The 26,730-nt window shown below is 42.3% G+C and overlaps 1 long non-coding RNA gene across 1 annotated transcript in view; it reads right to left on the reverse strand.

Annotated features, from left to right (window-relative positions):
• The window catches only part of LOC129620815 (uncharacterized), a 108,603-nt gene that overhangs the window by 50,519 nt on the left and 31,354 nt on the right, over positions 1-26,730 (reverse strand). The window lies entirely within an intron of this gene.

The raw sequence follows: 26,730 nt of genomic DNA on the forward strand, positions 1-26,730 counted from the left end.
TCATACCCATTCATTAGTTCTTGCAGATACCTCAAAATACGGTTTCTGCTCGTCACTACATGAGAATTATAGTAGGCAGTGAGCCTGGGGCTAGGCCATAACTTAGAGAGGCACACTGTGCTTAGTCGCTCAGTCGTGCCGACTCTCTGTGACCCCATGGGCTGTAGCCCACCAGGCTCCTCTATCTGTGGGGATTCTCCAGGCAACAATACTGGAGTGGGTTGCCACACCCTCCTCCAGGCGATCTTCCCAACCAGGGATCGAACCCAGGTCTCTCACATGGCAGGCAGATTCTTTACCATCTGAGCTACCAGGAAAGCCCAAAGAAGCATATTACTATATCATAAATGTGATTTAATATTTAGGTAACTGTATTTTTAAATAATTATTTTTATTTTTTCCCTATAAGTGGTGCTTTTAATGCATTTAAAACAGTATTCTTGGGAACTTTCCTGGTTGTCCAGTGGCCAAGACTGCAGTCCCAATGCAGGATGTCCAGGTTCTATCCCCAGTCAAGGAGCTAGATCCAGATGCTGCAACTGAGTGTTCACATGCTGCAAAGATCCCACAGGCTGAAACTAAAAGATCCCTCATGCTGCAACAAATATTGAAGATCCCACATGCCATAGCTGAGACCCAGCACAGTCAAATACATACATAAATAAAACATTATTCTTAGAAAAGGCCTGGAGACATCAACAATTCCAGAGAGGTTCATGATACAAAATAAGTTAAGAAATTTTACTTTAGAGCAAAATAAAAGTTCAGATGTATAAAATTTTAATGTCAATAAATAACTCTTATGCCAAGAAAGGTAAGCAATCTTATATTGAATCAGCCCTAATATCCATCAACATATGAATGGATGTAGAAGATATGTGTATATGTATATTGTATATGTACAATGGAATATTACTCAACCATTAAAAAGAATGAAATTTTGCCATTTGCAGAAACATGGATAGACTTGGAGGGCATTATGCTAAGTGAAATGTCAAAGAAAGACAAATCCTGTATGATATCACTTACCTGTAGAATCTAAAAAAAAAAAAACAAACTAGTGAATATTACAAAAAGGAGGCAGACTCTCTGATACAGAGAACAAACTAGTGGTTACCAGTGAGGACAGGGAAGGGGGCGGGCAACACAGGCTAATAACTATAAATGGAGTATAACCTTTAAAAACTGTGAATCACTATATTGTATATCCATAACATTTAATATTTTACATCAACTGTAATTTTTTTAAATGAGCAAAAAACCCCCACTAAGGTTAATTTAACAGATAAAAGTAATAATGGTCTTTTACTCCTGCTATGAGATTAATAGTCCATATGTCAAACAAGTCTTTTTTATTTTGTAAAGACCTAGCATAAAGAAAGGGTCACAAAGAGTTGGATACGACTGAGCAACTGAGCATAAAGAAAATAATACCGCAGTCATCTAGAGATAAACCATCTTCCTAAAACTCTAGATGTATCTTTTGTTTAGAAAGAAAACTTAAGTGAAAACCAATTTTTACAAGAAACATGACTTTTTCCTTTTAATCAAGCAAGCAGTATTTGACAAAGCCCTTATTTATGATATTTTACCTCTTTAAATGACAAAAAGGATGTTTGGGAATTTCAACAGGATTTTTCTAAGCAATAGACCCAAATCCCACTTTATGTTTCTGAATCTTAAACAGAGGAACCAGGATTCATACAGCCCATCAAAATGATGAGATTTGTATGATGAGTTTAGGAGTCCAAGGTTATTGCCTGGAATGTATTAAGACTTGTGGCCATTTTCTAGCTCAAGAAGGACATGAGATCTTGTCCTTGATCTTGAGAAGGACAAGATCTTGAGAAGGACAATGTCAGAGAACTGAGCAGTAACTCATTCACAGTTGTCTGTGTCAATACATTCTAGGGTGTCCTTGGACTTTAAAAAGTTCAGGGAAGGATGGCAGCAAGGGAAATAAAGGAAAACAGAGCTTGGTGAGGGGGTATTAATTGTTGGAGTTGAGGAGAGGCTGCCATATCATGTGTTGTCTCAGTGTCTACAGAGTGCGTTGTGTAATCCCTTTGCATGTCCCTCAGTGGGACATGTCCTTTGCACCCATGCTGAGTTGCGTAAGTTAAGATTTCAGTGCTTCATTTTGCCTTATCAGTGAGGATGCTGTTAATGATGCAAGGGCATCAAGACTTCCAGGCTAGAGGAACACCACTCATACTCTCCTCCTCTCCCTCACTTCTCAGTGGTCTGAGTTTGCAGCAAGTTGCTGTGCATCTTGGGTGATCATAGGAGGACTGGGAAGTCCCATCTGAGAACCAAAGTGAGAAGGACCAGGGTGGAAGACTATCAGGGCTCAGGTGTTCAAAAGTATGGCACCAACTGGCAGAGATGCTGCATGTTTTTGAGGTTTGTCTGCTTCTGACCATCCAGGCTCCATAAGCCATGTTCATTAATAAATAAGGAGTAATCCACCAAAGACACTGCAAGTGAGGCCCGTGGACAGGAAGCATCATCCAGGAGCTTGTTAGCAATCCCGGTTCTGGGGACTGCCCTGTGACCCAGTGGCGAAGACACCAGGCTTCCAATGCAGAGGGGCTGGTTTTTGACCCCTGCTCAGGGAACTAGATCCCACATCTGCAATGAAGAGCTCACATGCCACAGTTCAAAAAATAAAAGATCCTTGAAGTCACAACTAAGACTTGGAACAATTAAATATTTATTATATTTAATATTAATGTTTAAATTATTAAATAAATATTAACATTTATTTATTAATAAATATTTAGAAATAAATCGAGATTCTTGGGCCCCAGGCTAGACTTCCTGACTAAGAATCTCAGGAATGGAACCCAGGAATCTGTGTTTTAACAAGCCTCTCAGATGATTTTTAGGCACACCAAGGCTCGAGGAGCCCTGACCTAGGCAACCACCAACAGACTACTCTTCTGAAGAAGAAGGATGTCACTGTGTTACCAGGCAGCAGCAGCCTGATGGTATGTTTATTAAGTGGCCAAAGCTCTATCCCAAAGGGCACCAAAGCCAAGATCTTATAGGAAATAGACCAAGGGGGAAAATCCATTAGCTTTTTTTTAGATTGCTCATGCTACATCCATGCCAGTGAGTTTGCAAAACATGCCACACCTCTCCTATGACTACTTGTTTTGAAATTGCAGGCAAGAGGAGAGGTGGAGTAGTTCAGAGAATTAAGCCAGAACAAGTTGTTTAGGTAGTTTGAAACTTTTTCTGGTCATTCCACTGACTTTGTCTAAATAAGCTGAGAGCCAGGACAGTATCTTACTCATGCTTTTATTACTAGCAACTGGCTCAGAGACTCACTCACTATAGCTGCTCAATGAATGTTGAAAACAGAATAAATGAATGAATCAAACTAAATGAAGCTTTTGTCTTTATTTCCATGTATTAGTTTTATATTGCTACTCAAACAAATTACCACTATTTTAGTCTCTTAAGCAACAAAACTATGCCAAAGCCTTTGACTGTGTGGATCACAAGAAACTGTGGAAAATTCTGAAAGAGATGGGAATACCAGACCACCTGACCTGCCTCTTGAGAAACCTATATGCAGGTCAGGAAGCAATAGTTAGAACTGGACATGGAACAACAGACTGGTTCCAAATAGGAAAAGGAGTACATCAAGGCTGTATATTGTCACCCTGCTTATTTATCTTATATGCAGAGTACATCATGAGAAACGCTGAGCTGGAAGAAGCACAAGCTGGAATCAAGATTGCTGGGAGAAATATCAATAACCTCAGATATGCAGATGACACTACTCTTATGGCAGAAAGTGAAGAGGAACTAAAGAGCCTCTTGATGAAAGTGAAAGAGGAGAGTGAAAAAGTTGGCTTAAAGCTCAACATTCAGAAAACTAAGATCATGGCATCTGGTCCCATCACTTCATGGCAAATAGATGGGGAAACAGTGGAAAAAGTCAGTGGCTGACTTTATTTTTCTGGGCTCCAAAATCACTGCAGATGGTGATTGCAGCCATGAAATTAAAAGACACTTACTCCTTGGAAGGAAAGTTATGACCAACCTAGATAGCATATTAAAAAGCAGAGACATTACTTTGCCAACAAAGGTCCATCTAGTCAAGGCTATGGTTTTTCCAGTAGTCATGTATGGATGTGAGAGTTGGACTGTGAAGAAAGCTGAGCGTAGAAGAACTGATGCTTTTGAACTGTGGTGTTGGAGAAGCCTCTTGAGAGTCCCTTGGACTGCAAGGAGATCCAACCAGTCCATCGTAAAGGAGATCAGTCCTGGGTGTTCATTGGAAGGACCAATGATGAAGCTGAAACTCCAATACATTGGCCACCTGATGCAAAGAGCTGACTCATTGGAAAAGACCCTGATGCTGGGAAAGATTGAGGGCAGGAGGAGAAGGGGATGGCAGAGGATGAGATGGTTAGATGGCATCACCAACTCAATGGACATGGGTTTGGGTGGATTCCGGGAGTTGGCGATGGACAGGGAGGCCTGGCGTGCTGTGGTTCATGGGGTTGCAAAGAGTTGGACACGACTGAGTGACTGAACTGAGCTGAAGCAACAACAAATTTATTATCTTATAGTTCTCCATGTCAGAAGTCTAGAATGAGCCTCACTGTGTTAAAATCAAGGTGTCAGCAGGGCTGCATTTCTTTCTGAAGGCTCTATGGGACAATTCATATCTTCCAGCACATGGGTAGTTGGGAGAACTCAGTTCCTTATGGTTGTAGTACTGAAGTACCCACTTCTTTGCTGACTGTCAGGTGGAGGGGCTTACCTCGGTTCTAGAGGTTGCCCACGTTCCTTGACTCATGACCTCTTTCCTCAAACCTCAAAGCCATAAACAGGGGGTTGGGTGAGTACCTCTCAGGCACTGAATCTCTCCTGCAAAATTCCAATTCTGACATGTCTCTCTGACTGACTGTTTTGCCTTCTCCCACTTTTAACAGCTTATGCAGTTAGATTCATCCTAGTCAAATAAGATCCATATCAAGATTCACAATCCTCACTATATCTGCAAAATCTTTTTTGCCATGTAAGGTAACATACTTAATTCTACAAATTAGGACATGTACAACTTTGGGAGCCATATTAAGCCTATGACACTCTATTGGACAAAGTATATTAAAATCATCCAAGTCCCAGGAATCTGGTGGGGAACAGATATGATATTCTTATGGAATGCATTGGCACAGGTATAAACACCCAGAATTGGCCCTTTGTGAGGTGATGAATTTAGAGAAATTTATAGCTTTCTACTATCACCACTTTTAAAACTTTCCCTCCTGTACCCTCTCCTTCCATACCGAGCTGGACAGCACCCAGGCTCTTAACCCTTTCTCCTCTTTGCTCTTCCTGCTTTCCAATCAAAACATAACAGAAATAGTTATTGATTGGTTTACTATGTACTGAGTATTTTCACACAAATCATCTCATTAAGTTACCATATGATCTAAATTCAGTAAGTATATTCTCAATTTAGAGGAAGAGGAGGTTTAGAAAGTTTAAACAGCTCATTCAAGACAGTAAATGGTAGAGCTCAGATTCTATTACAAGTCTCTCTTTTTAACCATTGCAAATTCTACCCCCTTGTGATGTCTTATTTACATATTTCCTCTACCCCAAGAAATAAACAGTTAACTTAATGCAGGCTTGTATATTCACTAGTTGATGTGTATAGAAATATATATTAGTCAGGGTTCTCCAGAGAAACAGAACCAGTAGGATATATATATGTAACTACATATATATATACATGAGGAATTAGCTCATGCAATTGTGGGTATACAACCTGCAAACTGGAAAACCTGCAAGTTGGAGGCATAATTTGAATCCAAAGGCCTGAGACTCATAGGGGTCCATGACATAAATTCCAGACACAGTCTAAAGGCCCATATTTTAGGAGCATCAGAAGCATTGATGTCTATGAGCAGAAGGCGGATGTCCCAGAGCAAATCCACCCTTCCTCCACCATTTTGTTCTATTTGAGCCCTCAATGATTGGATGATCCATCCACATTGGTAAGAGCACTTTTCTTGACTCAGTTTGCTAATTCAGTGGTAATCTCTTCTGGAAACACCTTCACAAATACACTGGGAAATAATATTTTACCAGCTATGTGGGCATGCTTAGCCAATCAACACATAAAAATAACCATCACAGGGCCTTTCACAACAAGATCTCAAGCTGTAACAAATAATCCCAAAGGTGAAAATCAAGGCATCTTGTGATGGGTGGGGAGAGGAAATTTAAACATCTGGTTTCACTTAGTCACATGCATTTACAAAGCCCAGCAGAGTAGAAGTTTAAGGGAAGAGCACTGGAGAATTATTTTTCATCTTTTCTACACCAGAAAACAAACAAAGCACTTGTTGTTTGGCGTAAGAAGGTCTAGGGGAAGTCTCAAGAAACTATCTCTATAGATGCAATATTTGAACAAAGTCCCCTCACTTCTAGACTGAAATTCTATTTCTACCAAAATTGTATTCAAATTGGTCAAAACACTCCCTTAATGTGGGAATCTGCAAACAGAAATAAGAACAATTGAGTAATGAGTTATTTTTCCCCTCTTTTGATTATTTAACCATTCTTTGTCTCGTTTTATTAATAAGCACTTGGTGACTCATTATTCATAAATACAGATAGAATATTTTGCTATTTGCAGACACCATGGTAGCTATAGAGATAAAACGGAGGAATAAAAAATTCAACCACAGATTGAGACGCACTCAGCAGCCAGCAATTAAAATATGACATGCTCTCATCAGGGTACAATCTCATTTTTATCCTTATCTTGGATGATACCTTAATCAAGAAACCCCAAGGAAACATGGATTTAATTTTAAATGGCTTGTTTGTTTGGAAGCCTAGTCTTGTCCCTAAGAGATTCGTTTTAATAACTGGCTCATGAAGGGCAGGACAGCCCATTTCCCTTTTGTTCTACCATTCATGAAAAGGAACTATGATCCTGGAGAAGAGGGACCAGACTGCAGTTCCTGCCCCCCACCAAAGATTGTTTCACCCTTATATAACTTTCCTGAAAGAGCAATCCAACCTAACCTTTCTATGACTTACACTTTTACTGAGGTCATAAATGAGTGTTTATTGTACTGTGTGTTTACCAGGTATATAATTTTCTATGAATGATAATGCTATAGCCATGCCTAGTGTTTGTTGTTTAATTTTTTATTTTTTTGCATTAGCAGGACTGGCTCAGTGAAAATGAGAACTTGAGTGAGCTTGTCTTCACTCATTTCTTCTCTTTCAGCACTAATTGACTCCTGTGATACCAAGAGGACATAGGATGCTATTGGATCCATCCTTTACATCTATCACTTCCAGACTTCACCTGCCTAGAATGTGCTTTTCCAGGGCGCATTACGTGGCTCTGGAATTTGTATTACTGATTTTAAGCCCCCATTCCATAAAACTTCCTGTCCAGTTTGTCTCTCTTTTTAAAACTTAGCTCTCTAGTAGATAGATAAGGAACCAGAAGTAGGGTAAGGTCTATAGCTTATATATCTATCTGTATTCCCAAGATCTAGGTCACTGCCTCACCATAATAATAAATAAGCACACTCAAAACCATGTCAATAGTAATAGCATGCATTTGTATAGTATTTAATATGTGCTAAGTGACTATATATACATTTTTCATGTATTAATTCATTTTCTCTCATGGAAACTCTCTGAAGTAGATGCTAATATTATACTCACTTTACAAATGAGGAAATTAAACCTGTTAGTTGAACTAATGAATGAAAGATGCAAAGTTACCACAAGTAATTAAATGGATCATCTTGAGACAATCCATCTGGGGTCTTGAAAGGTACTTGGCAGGGAAGGTGTCCAGGGTGGGGGAGGAGGACAAGTCTTTCAAATCCCTTCAGTGACACAGTGTCCAGCTTATAGTTTTTCAGGAATCTCTGTCTTTGGTCTTGCTTCAGACGATTCTGCTTCATCATTTTTCTAATTTTAAGGAGTTCCAGGAGTTGGGATGTTGTAAACATGTTTTCCCAGGTCAGGTAAGTTCCATGGTGAAGTCACAGCTCTGCAATCCAAGGATCCCATGGGAAATAGTACTGATCCACAGCTACAGAAGCCTGTGGATCAGTCCTAGGCCAGGGTCTTCCTCTTGTATGCAGGGTCTCTATATTAGTTTTCTATCTACTTGACACATTAACACGTTCTCAGGAGCTTAAGCTAACACCACACATCATCTCCCATTCTGTGGATCAGGAGCCTAAGAATGGTTTATCTGGATCTCACAAGGCTGTGGTCAGAGTTTTGCCTGTGCTCTCATCCGATGGCACACTCAGGGTGCTGGCAGCTATCGGCCTGAGGACCTTGCCTACTTGTGCTTGTTGACTGGCAGCTGCCTCAGTTCCTTGTCTCATGAACCTCCCAATACAGCCCTTCATTTCTTCAAAGTCAGTTGCAGTTTCTAGAATGAGTGAAGTGAAAGTCGCTCAGTTGTGTCCAACTCTTTGCGACCCCATAGGCTATACAGTCCATGGAATTCTCCAGGCCAGAATACTGGAGTGGGTAGCCATTCCCTTCTCCGGGGTATCTTCCTTACCCAGGGATTGAACCCAGGCCTCCTGCATTGCAGGAGGATTCTTTACCAACTGAGCTATCAGGAAAGCCCCTCTAGAATGAGTATGCGTTACCAAAGTGAACCTGCATCTGCTCACCTGCTATGCAAAAAAGCCAATTTACTGGCACCAGTTTGTGGGGAAAGGAAGTACAGAGTTTATTTCATGCTCAAAAGACCCGAACTCCTTGATGGTTTCAGGGAAACTTTTTTTTTAACTTTTTAGTTTATACTGGAGGATAGCTGATTAAGAATGTTACGACTGTTTCAGGTGAACAGGAAAGGAGTCAGCCATACATATACATGCATCCATTCTCCCCCAAACTCCCCTCCCATCCAGACTTCCACACAACCCTGAGCAGACTTCCATGTGCTATACAGTAGGAGCTTGTTGATTATCCATTTTAAATATAGCAGAGTGTGGGGCCTCGCTGGTGGCTCAGTGGTATAGAGTCTGCCTGCCAATGCAGGAGACGTGGGTTCGATCCCTGATCCGGGAAGATCCCACATGCTGCTGAGCAACTAAGCCTGTGTGCCACAGCTATGGAGGCTGTCCTCTAGAGCCCGAGAGCCACAACCACTGAAGCCCGTGCGTCCTAAAGCCTGTGCTTCACAGCAAGAGAAGCCACTGCAGGGAGGAGCCTGCACACAGCAACTAGAGAGGTAGCCCCACTCGCCACAACTAGAGAAAAGCCCGAGCAGCAGTGGAAACCCAGTACAGCCAGAAATAAATACATACATAATAAAAAATAAATTAAGAAAATAAATATAGCAGAGTATACATGTCAATCCCAAACTCCCTAACCATCCCTTCCCAGGAAAGCATTCTTAAAGGCAATATTTGGGAGTGAGGGCTTCAAGAGTCATGACTTTCTTCTGATTGGTTAATGGTGAAGTAACAGGGTGGTGATTCAAGAATTTCGACCATTCTTCTGGTTCAACCAATCTGGAGTCTGTGTGCTTACGCTCAGTGCATAGTCACCGTCTGCCACAGGGTGGGTGGGGAGGGGGGGTGGCTGGGTAGGGTGTCTTAGTTCCTGTGGAAAAAGAGGACTGTTTTACTGCTAAACTTCTCTTGTTTAACAACTTTTCCTTTGTTTCTGCATTCCTTGCCTTCCCTATTTAGTAGTTGCCTATTTTCCTCTTTGAAACTCAGGGAAGGCCTAGAAGACTAAATCCTATCTTCTACAAAAGAAATGGGGGAAACAGAGAGGCTATTGTACCCAGGAGGGCCCTCCAAGCAAGACAGAATCTTATACATCCTATTGTGACCACTGAAGTTGCTACCTGAAAAACTGGGTTTCTCTCTTGTTGGATACTAAGTTAAAAGACACAACCAAGCCAAAGATGGGGAGAAAGAAGGATTTAATACTTGAAACAAGGAAGGAGAACACTGGGGATCTTTCCCAGAGCAAAACTGGGGAAGTTTTAAGCTAAGGGCGTATGCATATCCATGAAGGGGCTTGGGCAGTCAATGGAGTTTAAGCTTTAGTTAATGAAGTTACAAGGGTCAGAAAAGGTCAATACATCATCTCTTAGGTTCCAGTTGTCCAACACTTTGTGACCACATGGACTGTAGCCTGCCAGGCTCCTCTGTCCATGGCATTTTTCAGGCAAGAATACTGGAGTGGGTTGCCATTTCCTTCTCCAGGGGAACTTCCTGATCCAGGGATTGAATCTCCTGCATTAACAGGCAGATTCTTTACCACTAGCACCACTTGAGAACCTGCTTTGTTCCCTTAAGATCATTAAATATCTGTTCAAGGGCAAGCGCTGTGTTCAAGCTTAGATCGCATGATAGCTTAGGACAAAAATGGCTTCTCTTATGTCAAGAAAGTCATGCCTGATTCTCTTGCTCTGGGGAACCCCTACCCTATTTGCTTAGAAGGTGACATTCTCTCATCTTTGCCACATTCTATTGTTGGCAGTCACAGGTCAGCCGGTATTCAAGCAGAGGACATGAGTTCCAGACCATGGGATTGTGATGGGCCACCTTAAAGTCTCTCAGGACCCTCCTGAAGGAAGCCCCATGACACTACATAGAGCTGTTAGGTGCACTGAATTCGCCTCATATGTGAATGGGTGAGATCAGGAACCCTGTCTGACCTGTCCATGGAGGTATCTGGAGTCCAAAACAGTGCCCCTCCTCAACGAATGTCTGTCTGTGAGTGAATGACGTCTGGCATCGTGCATGTGATAAAGAAATGGAATAAACATGATGAGCAAGAATGAGGCTTTACTTATCTGATGTGTAAAGATGTCTCCTTACTCCTCGCTGACCAGTCTATCTTCTACAACAGAAGGTTATAGGTGAAGAAACTGTTCAGAAAACTGAGCCTGGAGATACGAGAGGAGGGGAAAAGTCTCCTTTTTTGGTAGACAGAAACCCAACCTGCCAGAGCCCAGGTTCCCGAGTTGTTCTGGGTGGCTCTGTTCCTCATAAGCTTTGAAAGTACTATAAAAACATTAACAAGGGTGCCCTGTCTTTCTTTCTTTTTTATATTATTTATAACTTATAAATCCTCAGGTATAGTTTTCTTTGAGTCACATTCTCCTGGTAGCAACACTGGACACAAAGAGAAAACAGATGGAAAGACAGAGAGACTGAAATGATAAGGAAAAATTTTAGCATTAACGCAGCTCGAAGATCCAGCTAACGATTAAGACCAGATACGGCTTGGAGCCACCGAGGACTTGACTGTTCTTCCTAGAGTGTTTCCTGTGAGGCCTGTCTCGTTGTACTAAGTCTGACCCAGGTCATGAGGCTGCGGGCAAATAAACTTGCAGAAGCAGGGACATAAGGCTAAGAGCACAGCAGACACTCAGGATGTGACCTTCACCATTCATTTAAAATGTGTAGAAACAGGGCAGAGTTTGATTGACAAATGGTCCTGTGCTAGACAAATTCAACACAGAAAACACTGGTTGTGGCTGGGTTCACATGCTAGTGTGTTTGTGCACAAGGGTAGACGCAGGCATTCAGGAAGGCACACCCAGCCTCACTTTCTATAAATCACATGGTTATGAGGGGAGAAATGAGGAGTTAAGAGGGAAGAAAAAACATTAGACTTTTCCTACACGGTGACCTGGACAGTGTGTTGAGAGCAGACACGTTACTCAGTCGACAGAGGTCCATGTAGTCAAGGATCCGTTCTTCCCAGTGGTCACACATGGTTGGGAGAGGGCAGAATGCCAAAGAACTGATGCCTTCAAATGGCGGTGCTGGAGAAGACTCCTGCAATTCCCCTGGGCAGCAAAGAGATCAAGCAAGCCAATCTTAAGGGAGATCGACTGTGAATATTCACTGGAAAGACTGACGCTGAAGCTGAAGCTCCAGTGTTTTGGTCATCTGATGCGAACAGCTGACTTAGTGGAAAAGTCCCTGATGCTGGGAAAGACTGAGGGCAGAAGGAGAAGAGGGTGACAGAGGATGAGTTGGTTGGACGACATCACTGATGCAATGAACATGAACTTGGGCAAACTCGGGACGTGGTGAGGGACAGGGAGACCTGGCGTGCTGCAGTCCATAGGGTCACAGAGTCGGACACGACTGGGCGACTGAACAACAATCCAAGATGCGTGAAAAATACAGGGATCAGAACTCAGAGACTGCCTTTGGCCTCCTCTCTAGCAGATTTTCTAAATTTTAACTGCACAGAAATTTTCATACAGGATAAAAGATCTATTCACAGGCTGATCCTTCACAAAAACTTACAAATTACAACATACTGTATAACTAAGAGGTAGGCCCTGAAATCAGGCCAGGAAAAACTCTAAGAGGGAGTGATTTATTCCCAAAGAAGAAACAGGGACCACATAAAACAAAACACAGAAGAGCAGTGAATAATCAGCGTCTCCTTTCCCAGATGCTGTTTACTCTGGGGGTTTCTAACACGCAGGTCTCATCTTCTTGTCACTGGAAGGTCACACTCACTCACCACAGGCTCTGAGGATGTGAGTGATCCACTGTTTGCCTAGGGGGTCTTAGGACTTTCTTTGTCTTGTTCCTTTCCTCCAGGACGTGCTATGTGGCTAATGATGAGACATGTCACTTATCTCCAACACTCACCCATTACTTCTAGATAAACTGGTTGGATGAAGGACATCAAAACACTTTTGTTATTCTTCCATAAAATGTTCAAACATCTTCCTAACCAACTCACCAAGTAGGGAGCTGGAAGCATTTAAAACCTTTCCAAGCCCTGGTCCTTCTGGCCAATGTTTGTGATTACAGATGATATTCAGAGAAGTCATAACTGAACTTTGTTTGAACCCACGAAACCAGGAGAGCTTTTCTCAAGAGACAGAATGTACAATGGCAAACATTTTACAACTTAATTAGGGACAGTCAGAATTCTTGGAGCTATTTACAAAGATATGCAGGCACAAAGAGAAGCTCCGCTTTGCTCTGGGTAGGAGATTCTGTGAGATCCTGGCTGTGCTCCATTCTTTGGGTACACCATGAGTAGAAAGAACATGTAACAAACTTCATGAACACAACCGTGAACTGACAATTTAGTTGAATTCGATACATGCCAAGGATGCTCAGAAATGCACAGGAGTGGTGGGAAGATGGTGTAAGAACTTGAATTAAAGTCTTTGCTTGATACAATGATGATAAAAAGGAGTGAGGACATAATGGGAAAGGGGAAAGGACACAAACATGATAAGTGGGTAATTGTCACATCAGAACTGATGCACGAGACACGGTCGCAGCAATGTTGAAATGCTGTTTTTGTGCTTAAGGGATAAAAGTAATGAAAAGGTCAAAATGGGGAAAATCAGTTTATCTGGATCTTGAACAGGCTTAGAAACAGAATTCTACTTTGACTTTTCAGTTCAGTTCAGTCACTCAGTCATGTCCGACTCTTTGTGACCCCATGAATGGCAGCATGCCAGGCCTCCCTGTCCATCACCAACTCCCGGAGTTCACTCAGACTCATGTCCATTGAGTCGGTGATGTGATGCCATCCAGCCATCTCATGCTCTGCCGTCCCCTTCTCCTCCTGGCCCCAATCCCTCCCAGCATCAGAGTCTTTTCCAGTGAGTCAACTTGTCGCATGAGGTGGCCAAAGTACTGGAGTTTCAGCTTTAGCATCATTCCTTCCAAAGAAATCCCAGGGCTGATCTCCTTTAGAATGGACTGGTTGGATCTCCTTGCAGTCCAAGGGACTCTCAAGAGTCTTCTCCAACACCACAGTTCAAAAGCATCAATTCTTTGGCGCTCAGCTTTCTTCACAGTCCAACTCTCACATCCATACATGACTACTGGAAAAACCATAGCCTTGACTAGACTGACCTATGTTGGCAAAGTAATGTCTCTGCTTTTCAATATGTTATCTAGGTTGGCCATAACTTTTCTTCCAAGGAGTAAGCGTCTTTTAATTTCATGGCTGCAGTCACCATCTGCAGTGATTTTGGAGCTAAAAAAAAAAAATTCTGACACTGTTTCCACTGTTTCTCCATCTATTTCCCATGAAGTGATGGGACCAGATGCCATGATCTTAGTTTTCTGAATGTTGAGCTTTAAGCCAACTTTTTCACTATCCTCTTTCACCTTCATCAAGAGGCTTTTGAGTTCCTCTTCACTTTCTGCCATAAGGGTGGTGTCATCTGCATATCTGAGGTTATTGATATTTCTCCCAGCAATCTTGATTCCAGCTTGTGCTTCTTCCAGCCCAGCGTTTCTCATGATGTACTCTGCATATAAGATAAATAAGCAGGGTGACAATATACAGCCTTGACGTACTCCTTTTCCTATTTGGAACCAGTCTGTTTTTCCATGTCCAGTTCTAACTGTTGCTTCCTGACCTGCATACAGGTTTCTCAAGAGGCAGGTCAGGTGGTCTGGTATTCCCATCTCTTTCAGAATTTTCCACGGTTTATTGTGGTCCACACAGTCAAAGGCTTTGGCATAGTCAATAAAGCAGAAATAGATGTTTTTCTGGAACTCTCTTGCTTTTTCCATGATCCAGCAGATGTTGGCAATTTGATCTCTGGTTCCTCTGCCTTTTCTAAAACCAGCTTGAACATCTGGAAGTTCACAGTTCACATATTGCTGAAGCCTGGCTTGGAGAATTTGGAGAGTTACTTTACTGGCGTGTGAGATGAGTGCAATTGTGCGGTAGTTTGAGCATTCTTTGGCATTGCCTTTCTTTGGGATTGGAATGAAAACTGACCTTTTCCAGTCCTGTGGCCACTGCTGAGTTTTCCACATTTGCTGGCATATTGAGTGCAGCACTTTCACAGCATCATCTTTCAGGATTTGAAATAGCTCAACTGGAATTCCATCACCTCCACTAGCTGTGTTTATAGTGATGCTTTCTAAGGCCCACTTGACTTCACATTCCAGGATGTCTGGCTCTAGGTCAGTGATGACACCATTGTGATTATCTGGGTCATGAAGATCTTTTTTGTACAGTTCTTCTGTGTATTCTTGCCACCTTTTCTTAATATCTTCTGCTTCTGTTAGGTCCATACCATTTCTGTCCTTTATCGAGCCCATCTTTTCATGAAGTGTTCCCTTGATATCTCTATTTTCTTGAAGAGATCTCTAGTCTTTCCCATTCTGTTGTTGATCGCTGAGGCAGGCTTTCTTATCCCTTCTTGCTATTCTTTGGAACTCTGCATTCAGATGCTTATATCTTTCCTTTTCTCCTTTGCTTTTCACTTCTCTTGTTTTCACAGCTATTTGTAAGGCCTCCCCAGACAACCATTTTGCTTTTTTGCATTTCTTTTCCATGGGGATGGTCTTGATCCTTGTCTCCTGTACAGTGTCACAAACCTCAGTCCATAGTTTATCAGGCACTCTATCAGATCTAGGCCCTTAAATCTATTTCTCACTTCCACTGTATAATCATAAGGGATTTGATTTAGATCATACCTGAATGGTCTAGTGGTTTTCCCTACTTTCTTCAATTTCAGTCTGAATTTGGCAATAAGGAGTTCATGATCTGAGCCACAGTCAGCTCCTGGTCTTTTTTTTGCTGACTGTATAGAGCTTCTTCATCTTTGGCTGCAAAGAATATAATCAGTCTGATTTCGGTGTTGACCATCTGGTGATGTCCATGTGTAGAGTCTTCTCTTGTGTTGTTGGAAGAGAGTGTTTTCTATGACCAGTGCATTTTCTTGGCAAAACGCTATTAGTCTTTTCCCTGCTTCATTCCATATTCCAAGGCCAAATTTACCTGTTACTCCAGGTGTTTCTTGACTTCCTACTTTTGCATTCCAGTCCCCTATAATGAAAAGGACATCTTTTTTGGGTGTTAGTTCTAAAAGGTCTTGTAGGTCTTCAAAGAAGCGTTCAACTTCAGCTTCTTCAGCATTACTGGTTGGGGCACAGGTGGATTACTGTGATATTGAATGGTTTGCCTTGGAAACGAACAGAGATCATTCTTTCGTTTTTGAGATTGCATCCAAGTACTGCATTTTGAACTTTTTCGTTGACTATGATGGCAACTCCATTTCTTCTGAGGGGACAATCCAAATCTTATCAAGATTATAACTTCACTAAAATTTGTCCTCTTAGCTGACAAAATAAGTCTTTTCTAAACCACCTGCTCGCCCCCCCCCCCCCTGCCAAAGAGGAATTTTGATGGATTGATTGACAGCACAGTAATGAGAAAAGTATGTAAAAAGTCAAAGAAGCCTAGCTCTCTCTGACACACCAGCCAGTCTGTGAGTTCAGGTCACTGTGAGTGATGAGCCAATCGACCCTTATCCCCTTCGTCCAAAGGGGAAGCACTGACTCTTTCAGCCTGCTAATGCTGTTATTGTAAAGTTCTAGAGAATGGGTGGTTCGAGCAACAGAAATGCGTCGTCTCACAGCTCTGGAAGCCAGAAGTCCGAGACCAAGACGCCAGCAGGGCTGGCTTCTGCAGCCTCAGTCCTTGGCTCAGAGATGACCGTCTTCTCCCTGTGTCTTCACATGGCCTTCCCTCTGTGTATGTCTGGGTCCTAAACTCTTCTTGTAAGACACGAGTCGTATTAGGACTAACCGCCTCATTTTGCCTTAATTACCTCTTTAACACCCCTCTCCAAGTACAGTCACATTTTGAGGTGTGTGTATTATTCAGCCCACAACAGACTCCAAGGAAGTGGAGACCAAGATGGGACTTGTCAAAAGATGCTTCTCCCTCTCCGTTGTCCCCAGTATCTGTACACCACCACTCCCGGCTGTGAGCTCTGTAGACGAGCAAAGGTTCACAGTCTCCCCTAAGGCCAGCAGTGATTTCTTGATTTGAGGAGCCACTGTGGGGTCTACTATTTGACCTCAGAGTCCTTCACAGAAACTCATGCGATAGTCAGAGGGAACCCCCAGCAGACTTTCCTTTTCTCTTTTCTCTGGCCAAACTGTACTTTCTTAGTGGATATTGTGCCTGCATGTGATCCAGTACAGCTGAGATTTCAAGGTGTCTCTATCATTTCACTTGGAAACACAACATCTTCACAAATTTTAGCTCAATTTTCTAAAATGTGATAGACATGCCATTGGCAACTTCTGAGACAAAATAAGCAGGGTATCAAGTTACATTGAATCAAACAGTGAAAACACTATTCCTTTTTGATCATTTTTTAGTTGTTTCAATTAAAGGAAAAATAAAGTGTCAGTTTGGGGCTAATATGTCTTTAACACATGACAGGAATCTTCCTAACAGAGAAGACCTTAGGTCAGAGACTTTAGCAGGTGAAAATATTAAGCTGGAACTTAATATTGTTTAGTCTCCATGACATTTATTTTCTATCACTAGGAAAGTGATAAGTATCCATATATCTTTTAAAATTAATCTGTCTTAAAAACAAAGTTAATTGAAAGAAAGTATTAAAGGAATCATAGTACAAGTAGTATTTAAATATGGCAAAAATCATGCAGGCCATTTTTGTATGGGTAAGTTGCAAATGACTGAAATCTGGGAAAATCTGCTTTATTTCATTTAATTCTATCAACAACTCCATGAGGTAAGTTTTATTCAGCACATTTTCACAAAGAAGCAACTGAGGCTCAAGTAGTTTGTTGTTCAAGATCACCCATTAGTTATTTGCAGAGCCCAAATCACATGTAGGTGTTGCTGCTGCTGCTGCTAAGTCGCTTCAGTCTCGTCTGACTCTGTGCGACCCCATAGACGGCAGCCCACCAGGCTCCCCCGTCCCTGGGATTCTCCAGGCAAGAACCCTGGAGTGGGTCATGTAGGTGTTGTTTGACTGCAAAGCTGGTGCTCTTAACTACTAAACAATCCCACCTGTTCATCAGGCCCACAACAACTTTTTCAGTAAAAGAACCTAAGGGCCTAGAGGAAAACACCTCAGGGATGGGAATGTGACCAAGGAAGGCTGACTTAGGTTGAGGTTTAACTGCTATGTGAATAAGCATTTCTTCAGTCGGTCAATAAATTTGAACTCAGTGTCTGCTATTGTCAGCCAATAAACTTGGTGCTGAAGTACAATTTTTCTGGGAGGAACCAAAGACATGAGTTCCCAGACAAGAAAAACAAAAGTCAAACAAAGCAAAACAACCCATAGTGGGGAGTCTCTTTTTTTCCATGGAGATCACCCCGTGGCTTGAGAATGATATAACTACCAAGAGATCACCCAGACTTGTCTGCAGCCAAGTGTCCCGATCTTCTGCTCTGGACCAGAAAGCAAATATTAATGCTCTCCTCTCTAAGGGAACATTTCACCATAACTACTTTAAGGCATGGGACTCTATAAAGAACAAGGTAGGAGGTTCTCATCCAATCTGTGCTGGTAGGAGTTTCTTAGTGTTGGCAATAGTTCCCTCTAATTTTGCCAGAAGAGTCATTGCAGTCTTTTAAAGACTTTACCGAGGAGGACTGCCAAGACTGAAAATTCAAACTGCGACATGGATCAGAGTCCAACTCACTGATGCTTCTCCACCTCCCTATATGATCAATCACAAAAAGAGGTGATCTAAAAACTCAACCCTGATGGTCAGCAACTGCCACGAACAATTCTGTAATTTATATAGTAGCAGAACAGCAGCGTGAAGAAGGCAATTGAATGCCTCTCTGCAACCTCCGTCTGTTTGCGAGGACTCCATCAGCAGCCACATCCAAGAGGCCTCCACAGAAATCCAGCATTAGCAACTACGGGCCGCCCCTTGTCATCTTGGAGACCTTCTCCTACTTCAGCTGGATCAGAGAAACAGAAACTCCTGAACAGAAGCCCTTTTTGTAGAGTCAGTTTGCGAGTTTCCCTCTACATCTTTCTTCTTTGTGAAGTGTTCCCAATTTTGGGAGAGCACCTGGAAACTTTTGATTAAATATTCCCTGAGAGTCAGTCTCCCCCACATAGTATCTTGGCACTGACTGCCACTCATCAGAGGCAGAATTCCCTTTAGGCCTAAATAGACAGGATGGTTTGGGCTTCTATCAAAACATACCACCCACACAGTAGATGCAGCCAACTTGACCACAAGAAGCTACTTTTAATATCCTCTAAAAAATGCTGGACACCATCACATGATCGCATTTGTTCCTTTCTTATTGGTTGAGGTGATGTGTAATGACAAAAAATATGAAATGAATCCTTCTAAATGATTTTAACAATTATTAATCCTAAAGTAACTACATACACTTTTCAAATAAAGCATATATATATCTAAGGCAGATTATTTACTCAGTCAGATGAACAAATAGATTCTCAGAAAAAGGTTTCCTAAGGAATCTCCAGTCTACAGGTTGAAAAACCTTACATTATGCTATGAGTTCCTTGAAGATAAAGTAATGTTTTATTTAGATTTAAATCCCTAATGCCTAACCCAGTGCTTAGCCCATAGCAAGTGCTTAATAAAAAATAGATGCATGGGAGGTGCTTTGTTTTAGTGAACACTTGTGGGATTCATGGAGCACTTACCATGCGCCAGGCACTGGTGTAAGTGTTGCCCATGTATTAATTCATTTTGCCATCGAACAACCCGAAGGGGTAGGTGTTTTTACCATCCATATTTATAGATGACAAAACTGAGGCTTAAATATCTTCAATAGTTTGCTCAAGGTCACACTGCAAATAATTTTCAAAGCCAGGATACAAACTCATATTTTATTGTTTTTCATGTTTTTAAATGTAGCTTCACAGAGACCATACTATGGATATTCCGTGGGGCCTTGGGCACTGCTGACCGACCAAATTAATAGGATGCTACCTGCGGTACACATACACAGTGGAATATTACTCAGCCACATGACAGAATGAAACCACATTAAGGGAAGGCACACAGAGAAAGACAAATATACGATGCCACTTACTGGTGGAATCTAAAAAACGATCCAAATGAACTTATTTACAAAACACAAATAGGTTCACAGACACGGAAAACAATCTTATGGTTTCCAAAGAGGATAGCAGGGTGAGGAGAAAGACAAATTAGGAGTTTGGGGTTAACATGCTTGTGTTTGTGTGTTAGTCATTCAATTCAGTTCAGTTCAGATCAGTGGCTCAGTCGTGTCTGACTCTTTGCGACCCCATGAATTGCAGCACGCCAGGCCTCCCTGTCCATCACCAACTCCTGGAGTTCACTCAGACTCACGTCCATCAAGTCGGTGATGCCATCCAGCCATCTCATGCTCTGCCGTCCCCTTCTCCTCTTGCCCCCAATCCCTCCCAGCATCAGAGTCTTTTCCAATGAGTCAACTCATCGCATGAGGTGGCCAAAGTACTGGAGTTTCAGCTTTAGCATCATTCCTTCCCAAGAAATCCCAGGGCTGATCTCCTTCAGAATGGACTGTTTGGATCTCCTTGCAGTCCAAGGGACTCTCAAGAGTCTTCTCCAACACCACAGTTCAAAATCATTCAGTTGCGTCCAACTCTTTGGGACCCCATGGACTGTAGCCCCAGGCTTCTCTGTTCTTGGAATTTTCCAGGCAAGAATACTAGAGTGAGTAGCCATTAGCTTCTCTGGGAGATCTTCCCGACCCAGGGATTGATCCTGGATTCCCTGTACTGCAGGCAGACTCTTTACTGTCTGAGCCCCCAGGGAAGCCATAACATATTTACATGTATTTAAAGGATGTATTTATACATAATATAGGTAAACAAGGAGGACCTACTGCATAGCACAAGGAACTATATTCATTATCTTGTAATAACCTATAATGGAAAATAATCTGAAAAAGAATATATATACATATAACTGAATCACTTTACTGTACACTTGAAATTAATATGACATTGTAAATTAACTATACTTCAATTTAAAGAGGCTTCCCTGATAGCTCACTTGGTAAAGAGTCCACCTGCAATGCAGGAGACCCTGGTTTGATTCCTGGATCAGGAAGATCTGCTGGAGAAGGGATAGGCTACCCACTCCAGTATTCTTGGGCTTCCCTTGTGGCTCAGCTGGTAAAGAATCCACCTGCAATGTGGGAGACCTAGGTTCAATCCCTGGGTTGGGAAGATCCCCTGGAGAAGGGAAAGGCTACCCACCCCAGTATTCTGGCCTGGAGAATCCCATGGAGAGAGGAGCCTGGCGGGCTACAGTCCACGGGGTCGCAAAGAGTTGGACACAACTGAGCGACTTCACACACTCACACACACACACAAAGAATCAGACGTGACTGAGTGACTTTCATTTCACTTCACTTCTTCAATTTAAAAATAAAATATAAATAATAGGATGCTGCTTTGACAGCTCCACCTCATTTGAGGAGGAATGTGTGCCTTTCGTGAAGAGGCATTAATCTCCTTGTCTCTAGGCTACTAAGACACAGCTTCAGAAACATGTGTCACATATGTATATCCTGCCAGTCCCCACCTGATGCATTTCAGACAGTAAGCTCTCACCCAGCCTTTAAGGAGAATGAGAGAGGACATGAATGAACGATTGAGTGAATTTCTGGAGGAAGGCTTTAAAGGACATCAGTTACTTTTCTGGCTGGGAGTTTTGTGGCTCTATGGTAAGCCCTTCCATGAAAGAGAAGTTTGTCAGGGCTTTGTTTCTAGCAGTGGAAGCATTAGAATCCATCAGTAAAAGACACAAAGACGTGAGGCAGAGAGGCGGGGAGGCAGAGGCCGGCCCAGCACGGTCAGTCTGACCCGCTAGGTCCTCGTGGCCTTGTGTGCACCAGAGCACAGGTACCAAGAGAGATGCAGACACAGCGGGGCATGCTGCCCTCAAGCTCAGGATGGACGACGGAAGATGGACGTGGACATCAATCACCACAATACAAGGTCACATGGGACCTCTGTTTGGAAAAAAAAAAAAAATTTGAACCAAGTGTTCTGGGAGGAGAGAAAGAAGTCAGATGATGCCAGCTAGGGGAAGCAGGAAATGCCAGCCTCTGAACTAGCTGTATTTTGATTGATAGAGATTAGCAGGGAAGGACTTTCTACGCAAGTGAAGCTCCCTGGAGATGTGGTGGGAGCGCAGGCAGAGGAGAACAGGCAGTTCATTCCGCCTGATTAAGCAGCAGTTGCACACTGGCCAGCTCTGCACTAATCTTCCCTTGGCTGGTACATTATTGTGTTTTTTTCCCCCAAAACCAAATGCTGTATTCGAATGCCCCGAGGAAGGACCTGGACTGTGTATCCCTCATCCTTCTCCACTGTCTGACTTCGCATTCACATACTCGTGTCAGCTGCTGTCCCTATAGGTTTTAGGAGGGGGTGAGCCCTGTTTACTAAAGCAGAGAGTGTCTGAGGGCTTGTTGGGGAACAAGGGGACAGGCAGGGGATCGTCACCTGGAATTAAGGCAGAGAGAGAGTCTGGGGAGTGGTGTATGGAAAAGGTGGAATTTGATGGGGGAAAAAAATGCACATGTATTTTCACTAACTTCTAGCTGAAATTTAGCATTTCCTTCCCTTTTGTATTTGAATGAAAAACAAATCACAATCGTATGAGCAGTATGTGTGATTTTGTTACCAATAAAACTCACAGATGATTCGACATATCAGTAGTTGTTGCAGATTTCACATATCAATCTTAAACTACTGTCTATGTTCAATACTTTGACATTACATTAGTTATGAGACTTAAGCCAGCTCTAGTCATTTAATGAGTTAATAAAGAAGTACATATCCTACTATATAAAAAATCTGATACATATTTTGATACAAATTCCATCTAATTGGTTTCCTTTATACTCTTACATGTTTTATTTACACATTTTAAAACATTATTCTGAGAAGGAGCCCATAGTTTTCACCAGATCATCAAAAGTGGCCATGACATCAAATAGATTAAAAACCTTTGCTGAAGGTAGCTTGCAGCCATACAACATACATGCATACATAACATACAGTCACTTCAGTCGTGTCTGACTCTGTGTGACCCCATGGACTGTAGCTTGCCAGGCTCCTCTGTCCATAGGATTCTCCAGGCCAGAATACTGGAGTGGGTTGTCACCCTCTCCTCCAGGGGATCTTCAACCATGTAACAGAGAGCTTTAAATATCTTCAGCAGTGTGAATTTAATCTCGTAGTCCAATGGGAGCCACTGAAGGGTTTTTTTTTTTATGTCAATTATTACTTTTCAATAATCTAATTGCAGCATAATTACTTTTAATCAATGTTATTGAGGTATTGTTGTTTAGTCGCAAAGCCTTGTCTGACTGTCTGCAACCCCATGGACTGTAGCCAGCCAGGCTCCTTTATGCATGGACTTTCCCAGGCAAGAATGCTGGAGTGGGTTGCCATTTCCTTCTCCAGGGGATTTTCCTGACCCAGGGACCAAACCTGCATCTCCTGCATTGGCACACAGATTCTTTACCACTGAGCCACCTGGGAGGTCCTTATAAATATAATACAGCATATATCTTTAGAAATTCAGTGAGTTTTGACAAATGTGCAGATACACATGTAACTATCACTAAAATCAAGATACAATTTGGGTAATAAAAAGTAAAATTGCAAAAACTGTATGTCCTGCTCTTGCATTCTCAAAGGATCCCCACTCTGGGCTCACAAAGGCACTAGCTCTTCACTGAGGGACCCAGAACCTGAGCTTTACAGGAGAACAGTCCCCAGAACAATGCAGGTTCACAAAAGGATGGCTTATTGATAATAAGGGACTTATGTATTCATGGGGTATGTACATGAACAGCCTAATGTCAGTCCTCACATATCTACCTATAACAATTTATGTAACCTCTATCAAGATCACAACATTACCCTGGTTAAGAGAGGGCCAGAATCTGCACTTCCGTTCTTATTGGCTGATAGGATGCAATGCTGCTAACCTACTGGTACATGGGTTGAGGATAGCTGTTTTATATTACCCACAAGTTATGTTATATTTTCGGAAAAGACAATGGCAAGCCACTCCAGTACTCTTGCCTGGAGAATCCCATGGATGGAGGAGCCTGGTGGGCTGCAGTCCATGGGGTTGCTAGGAGTCGGACACGACTGAGCGACTTCCCTTTCGCTTTTCACTTTCACACATTGGAGAAGGAAATGGCAAGCCACTCCAGTGTTCTTGCCTGGAGAATCCCAGGGACGGGGAAGCCTGGTAGGCTGCCGTCTATGGGGTCGCACAGAGTTGGACACGACTGAAGCGACTTAGCAGCAGCAGCAGCATGTTATATTTTATTGAAATTCCTGAAAACTATAGACATTCATTAAAGAAAAAAAAAGTCTCCCATTATCTCCTGGGACTCTGGGAAATCAGCGCAATTTATTTTGCCAGGCCTCACAAATATTTACTGAGATGGCATGAGACAAAACAAAGTCACAAGACTGTTTGCATTAGAAGTTATTACATTAGCTGCATTAGGGTAGGTTTCCACACTCCAAAAATAAACTAGGCTTTTCCCTTTTAAAGACATAAAAATCAATCATTTTAGAACAGCTCTCCTAATCTTAAAGGGCTTCCCTGGTAGCTCAGCTGGTAAAGAATCCACCTGCAATGTGGGAGATTTGGGTTCGATCCCTGGGTTGGGAAGATCTGCTGGGGAAGGGATAGGCTACCCATTCCAGTATTCTGGCCTGGAGAATTCCATGGACTGTACAGTCCTTGGGGTCACAGAGAGTTGGACACAACTGAATGACTTTCACTTCACTTCACTTCAATCTTCTTAAGGACTGCTGAAGTTATTACTGAAACACTTCAAATATTTTTTTTTAGTGTGTGAAATAAAATTGAAAAGAGCTAATTTTCTAGGAGAGTATATTTGGGGGGCTTCCCTTGACTATTATACAGATATTTTGTATTACTCATGTAAGGAAAGCAAATTACATGAAGTAAACACATTTGTTCCAATATAAGCTTTTTGCAAGATGTTCATAAGCCTGCCATTGTATAATGATGATGACAACAGAGGTAAGTAATATACAAGTGATAGAAATAATTTTTCCCAAGGTAGATGGTGAGTCTTCTAGCATTTAATAATAATATTTCTCATTTGTTGGATGCTGGCTGTAAACCAACATAGTGTAAGACAATTTATTTACATATATGTTCTCATTTAATCCACCCAACAATCCTAAAAACAGTATTAATGCCCATACTTTTTACCCATGAGAAAACTAAGAAGCACAGAGCCCTAAGAGGCGGATCTGACTCTGTCTTCCAAAATTCTATTCCTTCCACTTCCTTATTTTACCCAGCAATATATTACTTACTATCTTACTTTCTAGACTTTGTTAGTTGTGCTTCAAAATCTCACTTTACAACACCTGAATTGAAAGGTATGAACCAAGAGTGATGGATTCTATTTTACAAGGGAGACTCTCATCTTTTGTAACTGGTGAGGAGTGAATTCTTAAGGAGAGGACCCCATCACCAAGCTGCCATGTCTAGCTGGCTTCATTCTTCCCTCCAAGACCTCTACTCTGAGCTCCTTCATTTGTTACTATAGACTGAATGTTTGCTAAGTCGCTTCAGTCGTGTCCGACTCTGTGTGACCCCATAGACGGCAGCCCACCAGGCTTCCCTGACCCTGGGATTCTCCAGGCAAGAACACTGGAGTGGGTTGCCATTTCCTTCTCCAATGTGTAAAAGTGAAAAGTGAAAGTGAAGTCGCTCAGTCGTGTCCGACTCTTTGCGACCCCATGGACTGCAGCTTACCAGGCTCCTGCATCAACTGGTTTTTCTAGGCAAGAGTACTGGAGTGGCTTGACATTGCCTTCTCCGAGACTGAATGTTTATGTGCCCCCAAAACTCATGTGTTGAAACCCTAATCCCCAGTTTAATGGTATTTGGAGATGAGGACTTCCAGAGGCAATGAGGTCATGAGGGTGGAAACATAAATGGGACTAGAGAGTTTTTAAGAGGAGTTCAGTTCAGTTGCTCAGTTGTGTCCAACTCTTTGCGACCCCATGAACTGCAGCATGGCAGGCCTCCCTGTCCATCACCAACTCCCAGAGTCCACCCAAACCCATGTCCATCGAGTTGGTAATGCCATCCAACCATCTCATTCTCTGTCGTCCCCTTCTCCTCCTGCCCTCAATCTTTCCCAGCATCAGGGTCTTTTCCAATGAGTCAGCTCTTCGCATCAGGTGGCCAAAACTCAAAACTGTTGGCGTTTCATCTTCAACATCAGTCCTTCCAATGAACACCCAGGACTAATGTCCTTTAGGATGGACTGGTTGGATCTCCTTGCAGTCCAAGGGACTCTCAAGAGGCTTCTCCAACATCACAGTTCAAAAGCATCAATTCTTCGGCGCTCAGCTTTCTTTATAGTCCAACTCTCACATCCATATATGACTACTGGAAAAACCATAGCCTTGACTAGACAGACCTTTGTTGGCAAAGTAATGTCTCTGCTTTTGAATATGCTGTCTAGGTTGGTCATAACTTTCCTTCCAAGGAGTAAGTGTCTTTTAATTTCATGGCTGCAATCACCATCTGCAGTGATTTTGGAGCCCAGAAAAATAAAGTCAGCCATTGTTTCCACTGTTTCCCCATCTATTTGCCATGAAGTGATGGGACCGGATGCCATGATCTTAGTTTTCTGAATGTTGAGCTTTAAGCCAACTTTTTCACTCTCCTCTTTCACTTTCATCAAGAGGCTCTTTAGTTCCTCTTCACTTTCTGCCATAAGAGTGGTGTCATCTGCATATCTGAGGTTATTGATATTTCTTCCAGCAATGTTGATTCCAGCTTGTGCTTCCTCCAGCCCAGCATTTCTCATGATGTACTCTGTATAGAAGTTAAATAGCAGGGTGACAATATACAGCCTTGA

This window comes from Bubalus kerabau, chromosome 10 (assembly GCF_029407905.1).
Source record: "Bubalus kerabau isolate K-KA32 ecotype Philippines breed swamp buffalo chromosome 10, PCC_UOA_SB_1v2, whole genome shotgun sequence".
NCBI lineage: Eukaryota > Metazoa > Chordata > Mammalia > Artiodactyla > Bovidae > Bubalus > Bubalus kerabau.